Source organism: Triturus cristatus, chromosome 2_1 (assembly GCF_964204655.1).
Source record: "Triturus cristatus chromosome 2_1, aTriCri1.1, whole genome shotgun sequence".
NCBI lineage: Eukaryota > Metazoa > Chordata > Amphibia > Caudata > Salamandridae > Triturus > Triturus cristatus.
The window spans coordinates 1,089,537,436-1,089,544,496 of record NC_140581.1 but is presented as its reverse complement, the minus strand read 5'-3'; the positions used below and the strand labels follow the sequence as shown (position 1 = coordinate 1,089,544,496).

At 46.8% G+C, this 7,061-nt stretch overlaps 1 long non-coding RNA gene across 1 annotated transcript in view; it reads right to left on the bottom strand.

Moving 5' to 3' along the window:
* Window positions 1–458: 458 nt before the first annotated feature.
* LOC146866396 (uncharacterized) overlaps window positions 459–7,061 on the bottom strand; it is a 53,039-nt gene continuing 46,436 nt past the window's right edge. The window contains exons 2-3 of the long non-coding RNA XR_014970950.1: window positions 733–845; window positions 459–638 (exon numbers count right to left, since the gene is read on the bottom strand). This is a non-coding gene — a long non-coding RNA (uncharacterized LOC146866396). The remainder of the gene's footprint in view (window positions 639–732; window positions 846–7,061) is intronic.

The window sequence follows — 7,061 nt, the reverse complement described above, 5'->3', positions numbered from 1 at the left end:
AAGAGACAGAAAAGAACATCTGCCTGCAAAGGTGAATTGGGGCAAGTCTTCCAATCTAGAGCTCAACGGTTTCTGACTAACTAACTCAGTTTACACATTTAAACATGAAATTAAGTCTAAGGATACATCCTATTTCACTGGATAAGAGCAATCAGAAACTAATGTTCCAGTTGTACTTTGTACTGGCCTCCTATTCACGCATAATATAATGCTAGTTCTACCATCATTGCAGCCTTCACGATATCTCAATAAGGATCATTCACCTCCTCTGTCTCCCATCCCATGCAGATGCTGAGAATCATGGTCTATAGTTTTCAAACTGTAAGCTAACAAAGAATAGCATTTCTAATGAGAACATGGTGACTCTGTTGCCTGAAACAAAAAGAAAGTCAATCGGTGCAAGCAGAAATACAATGTTAACGTCAAAATGAATGAAAGCATTTAGGACCACTTACATCAATATTTTCCCAAAAATGTCTTTATTCACATTTTGTAATTGTTACGGTACAAATAAATTTATAGGTTGAATTGGCGTGAGTGCTCCTCAGGATCAATTCTGATTACCATAGAGTTACACAAGATTGGGGCGATCAAGCGAGGGACAGGGTAGTAGGAAAGGAACAGCAAAGGAAAGATACCTGGAAAATAAAAGAAATTAAAATAACTCTATATGCCAATTTTCCTACTGGTCCACAAAGAATAAATATCAAGAAAAACAAACACTGTGTTTACCTAGCCACCATTCGTCTGTCTCTGCGACTGTGGAAAGTGTATATATTCTTGCATTTCAAAATAAAGAAACCCTCTCTCTTGACTTTGTGGACAACCAGGGACAAGAACCTCCACTAATAGATACAAAAAACAATCATTGTTATACACACATACATTCTCTCCAGAGATTGTAAACAGGAATGCAGTTATAAGAAAGAATGAAACATTTATACATACCACAAATGGAAAGTGGAAACAAAATAGAAAAAAAAAGAAAAATCAAGAGATGTGATTGTCCTTTCAAAAACACAAAGTAAGAGCACAATACATGCGCTTCTTCTGACGATGAAAAGAGCAATGAAAATATTGCACTCCCTGCGAATACCCTTGAGGGATTTCTATGGCATGGCAATTACATGCTCACATCCGAGCAGGTAGGAAAGAAAAAATGTAAAATAGGCATAATGTCACACTAATAAACATTCAACATCGTAATCACATCACTTACCCATCCAGCCATTCAAGTAATTTGGCTGTCACTAAAGGGTGTGGGGGTGCCGTGGGTTCGTCAGGATTCATCTCAGACTCAACCACTATGAGGGGACCGCAGTCGCAGCCTCCAGTAAGCTCAGGGCAGAGCCACCATCTATCACCTCACCGTTGTTTCCCAGAAGATCTACCACTGTGCTCCAGACCTATAGGTCCCTTTCCACGTTATCATCTGAGCGGACCCTTCGTAGCCGAAACGCCTCAGCCAGTGGCCCCTCCAATAAATAATCCCTTCTATTACTCCCCGTCAGTGGCGCTGGTCTTGCCCAGTGAATTGAAATGCATCATCTGGCAAGTACCAGTACCAGTCCCAGCTGGGCAAACCTATATCTCATCTTGCTTCCTTTTTTAGGGAGTGGCAACAGTCCCAGTAGGCAATGTGGTGTTGTTAGTTCAGCTTTTGCACCCGTTACTCCCTGCAGCTCCTGCAATATTTCCTCCCAAAAACTGGCATGACCGCGTGATATTTGCAAAGTCAGCCACGGTTATCCCGCATCTCATACATCTGGCAGAGCGTGTTGCATACACCCTATGCAGATGCTGCGTTGTCAGGTATGCCCTAGTAGAATTGTGTCATCTTAAATCTGGCATTACTGGCCATTTACTGCACCCAGACACGATTCCACTCTTCCTCCAAGAGGGGGGAACTCCAGGTCCCCATTCCACAGACTTTACATCCGTCTGCTTATCGTTCTTTAGGGCAGCATATAACAGGGTGATGATAACTCTAGTGGACAGGGACCTAATATCACTCTCAGAATGTTCAATTCACTAGGTTCATCAGGGCAAGTCGTTCACAGCTCCCGGACTGTGCGGGATACACTTGTGTATTGTAGAAATTGCCCAGGACCTATGCCTTCCTGCCTCCTCCATCCTCATGAAGGTGTTGTTCAGAAATAGATCTCCCGCTCTCAGACATCCACCCAACGTGAAACATCCATGGAGATCCGTATGCATGTGAACAGACGCACCCATCGAATGGGGAGCAACTTAGCGTAGCGTGCCCACCTCTGAACTTGAGTGACCTCCCTCTCCCATGCTCGTGCGACCTGCAAGACTTTAAAGGGGGTACCAACTGGCAATTTGCGGCCTTGCATAAGTAATTTAGGGAGGTCTTCCGCAGCAGCCGATCCCTCCAGTTACAACTTTTCCCAATTGGGGCCTACTTCGCACCACAAAGCTGCATATTGGAGCAAACCTGCCAAGTAGTATAGCTTAAGGTCTGGAAGGGCCAGTCTGCCCTAAGCCAGGTCTAGTTTTAGGACCTCCTGTCAGACCCTGCTTAGTTTCCCTGCCCACACCAGGGATAATAATTATCCATCAAGCCTCTGAAATAAGAAGTTCGGCAGAATGAATTCACATAGTGTAGAGGCACTGGGGTAGTAGTACAATTTTGCCTAGTACCACCCTGCCCATAACCGACAGTCGTATCGTGTTCCAGAACTGTATAGGCTGTTAGGCCAGCCATCACACTAGCCATATTTAACTTTTATTGTTGGTGTAGAAGATCATGCATTATCAGCATTCCCAATTAACCGCAGCGTCTCCAACGGCAATCCCACTGCAGGGACAACGGCCTCTGCACTATTAACTAAGGACACCATGGTAAAAGCACTGTTTTGTGGTGGTTGACATGTAGGCCAGAAACTTCCCCAAAGTCAGCCATTACCCTCAGGAGGCGGGACACCAAGCGTTCGGGATCAGTCACATTTGCAGCTGCGTACATTGACATATGTGTTGTGTCGCTCACTTGCACACCCCAGTCTTCAAGTTCTGCCCTCAGATATATTACCAATGACTCCACGGTGAGCACAAAGAAGAGTAGGGACAGTGGGCACCCCTGACTAGATCCTCTTGCTATATGGAAGACATCGGATACTACCTGTCCAGTGTGCACCATCGCTCTGGGCTATAAAAGGTGAACCCATGATAAGAATCCCGGACCCAATCCCATCTGCCTCAGTAACTCCCATAGATACTCTCAGGACATGGTATCAAATGCCTTCTCGATACCCAAGGTAACCAATGCTGCCCCCATACCCTGGGTCATGTGCGTGGATATCCGCTTCATGGAGCTGCATTGATCTCTATGTACCAGGTGCGAGACCACCACACTTTCACAAGTAGCTTGATGTCCACGTTAAGTATGGAAAGCGATCGAAATTAACCAGAGTATGCAGGGTCCTTACCAGGATTTAAGAGCATAATTATTAGGGCCTCTCGCATATGGGTTGGAAAGGCATTGTTAGTTTGAGCCTCACGAAGGGTCTCCAAATGAGCAGGAAGGTGGAGAATGCCTGAAAATATTCAACCAGGAGACCACTGGGTCCCAGGCACTTACTACGGGCCATGTTCTAAAGGGACTCTTGTAGCTCCTTCAGTAGTATGTCTTTGTCTAGCCCCTCCATCTGGGCTTGCATTAGTTGGGGGACCTCGACTCAGTTTAAGAAATCTGTCACTCTGTGTGCCCCATTGCCTGCCAGCATCACGTACACCCTTGCCAGCTGACCTTGCAGCAAAGAATAAATCGCTGCCTGCTCCACTGCTGTTCCACCTTCCAGACAATTAAAGGAGCGAATAAGCGATGGTGGTCTTTCGCGTTTGAGCAACCAAGCCAGCATGTGTCCCAACTGGTCCTCCTCCCTGTGCAGCCACTATCTGTAATCTCTCCGCACATAAAAATCTCATTTGTCCCAGGTGGTTGCAACCCGCCTCTCAGCCCCACATCTCTTGCTGCCTGCCACACCGTTGTAGTCTAGTTATTTCCACTTTTTCAGCTCTCATTCTTGTTTCTTTCTAGTCCCATAGTTTTTGCTGAGGCTTTCACCCCTAGTAATCATCTTCTAAGCCCCCCATTCTATTCCGCACAACCCTGCGGAGTTCCAGTGGGTGTCGAAGTAGTCCTGAAGCACCCACTGCACATCTATCTTATATTCCAGGTCCCTCAGCAACTCCCGCCGCGACATCCGTAGCAGGATGTCTGGTCAGGATACCCTCATTACACACTCCAATAACAAGGGGGCGTGGTTTGACAAAAATGCACATGGTATTTCGCTCCTTGGACATTTAACATTCCATCGTTTGTTTAAAAGAAGCGGTCTAGTATCTGCGAGTGGGTGTATAGCAAGAAAATTCTCTGTCCGTGGGGTGAAGGTCTCTCCAGATGTCTAAAAACTGCAACCGGGCCATTGTCTGATGCAAACCAGCAACCAGGTGGGGTTTCCTACCAGGTCTGGGGGGTACCGGTCCAGCTACCCATACAGCACACAATTAAAATCCCCCACCCACGCAATGGGCATTCTGACATAGGGCAAGAGCTCAGCCAACAATTCCCCCAAAACTCACCTTCGTCAGTGTTGGGTGTGATTACATCACTAAGGCAGATCGCCCTACTGTCCAAAACGCCATGCGGGAGCACATAGCGCCCTACCACATATGCTGTTTGACCAGGCACCTGAAACAGGACTCCAGGTGCTATTCAATGGACACCCCTCTGGCACAAACGGATTAATTACATCAAAGAAAAAAGGTGCCCTCGTCATTTCTTCTGTAATTTTGGGCCTCACTATCTAATAAGTGTGTCTCTTGTAGCAGTGCGATGTGGGCTCCCACCCGCCTGAGATAGGCATGAGTCCTATATCTTTTACAAATGAATTCAATCCCCTCACAATCCATGTGAGAAATCGTTTGTATTCTCCCATTTAGAGCTACTGCAAATCACGTTAGTCACCACCTCCCGCTCCACCCCGACTCAACACCCACAGGAACAAGAGCCACCACCCAATGTATGTAAATAAACTCGAACCGGCAACTGTCCACCCACCGCCCTCCCCGGGTAAACATCTTTGAACCTAACTAGTGTCTCTCGAGTCATTGATAGCACCCACCCACCCAAATTAACTTAAACCAATATTATGTCTGTGTGTGCCAGAACCCACCATGTGTCCCTCTAACAGTACGAAAATCTTCTGAGGGGTGAGGTGCGATACAGGCAAACACTAGTGGTGGTCCGGTGCACAGTCCAGTACCTGTGATAGCTCTACAGGCCCTGCACACTGGTTCCCACACCAATCCACCATAACAAAGGAAATAAGAAAAAGAGAGGGGGGTTGCGGTAGAAATTGTGGCCAATGCCCGATTAATGATGCAGCCCCTGGGTGCTCTACTTTGCCAGTCTTGTGGCACGTGTTCCAAGCCGGTTCTCAGTGAATGGCCAAGTTAAAACGCTCCTCCACCGTGGGGTGGAAGCACAGTTCACAACGAACAGTACTTTATGTGTCATGTACCCACTGCAGGGTCCATCTTCTCGACTCCCCCCAAACCTGCCAGCTGCCACGCTGTGGGTAGAAAACATCATACTATTCCGCCTCTTAGACCAAATCACTTTCCATCCCTGGGATCTGACTATTGTCCTAGATCTAAACCAGCTCCGGAGGATGCAGCAGAGGTAGCCGCCTCCCTCTCCTGTCTCTACAGCTATAAGTCCGGGGTACTATGTTGATGCACCACCACCTTTGCTCCGGAGACAGAATGTCGATTCATCTGCTTCTCTTCCTTGATCCGGGTACTGTCCTCCTGCGCCCCTATCGGTCTCCTGGGTACGCCTCCCGGTGTTAGTGTGGTGTTTGCTCACCACCTCAAACTTCCAACAAGTCCCAGGCATCCACTGGTGTCGTGAAATAGTGTGATCGATCGTCATACAGCACTTTCAATTTAGCTGGGTAAAACAACAAGTATGAGAGTTCCATTGCTTTCAGTTTTTGCTTGACACTGCTAATGGATTGCCTTTGTAACTAAACAGCTCTTTTGTAGTCAGCGAAGATGCGTATAGTGTGGTTCTCAAAAGAGGGATCTCCCGTTTGACGTACTTGCTGTAGAATAGTGTCCTGGTCCCTATAAATAAGGATCCTTACTATTCCTGTCCTTAGCGGGGGGGCTCCTGGACGAGGGTGCGGGGCTAACAACCTGTGTGTCCTCGACACCACAAAGAGCTGCAATTGCCAGGTGCTCAAGAGTGCCACTCTGATCCAGTCTTCCAGAAATGTTTCCGGTGTGTACTCCTTGGCCCCTTCAAGGAACCCCATAAACCTCAGGTTGCATCTGCAGGACTGACACTCCGCATCTTCTGCTCAGGCCACCAATGTTTGTGCTCGGGACTCGAGTGGTGACGGCGGCTTTCAGAGCAGTCCGTTCTTCTTGCATTTTGGACACATGCTGTTCTGTTTGGACTGATCTCTCTGCCACCTTGCATAGATCTGTTCTCAGTAGCTGAACACTATGCAAAGTAAGGGGACCCCCTCTGAGGAAAAACTTTTAAGGTCAGGGAGAAGAGGGGAAAAACAACAATAAAATTTAAGAATACTCCCTCATGACCTGTATTTCTTTTCGCTGATTCAACATGGGCCGTCCATAAAATTAGACCGTAACAAAATCCAAAAACGTACACATATTTATAAATCTTAACTTTGTGACCCTTAGATTGTTAGAGACCCAAAAAAGCTCTAGGAAGAGCAATCAGTTCTACCACCTGTGTAGATGTTACATTGCGCAAACAGGAAGCTTCCACTACACCTTCTGAGGTGCAAACGATATAGGCTGATTTCAAAATTCCTCTGTCATCTCTCAAGCAAAAGCCACCCACAAACAGCATATAATCAGGCTCTTCCAGAGGGCCATCTTGAATATCAGGTCTTGGTTTGATACACAACTCAGTAACATCAAGACAGACATGGTATACCCTATCATCGTTTTCATCAACAGTAGGCAATGGCAATAGTGTGGCAGGACTGAGACATGACCAC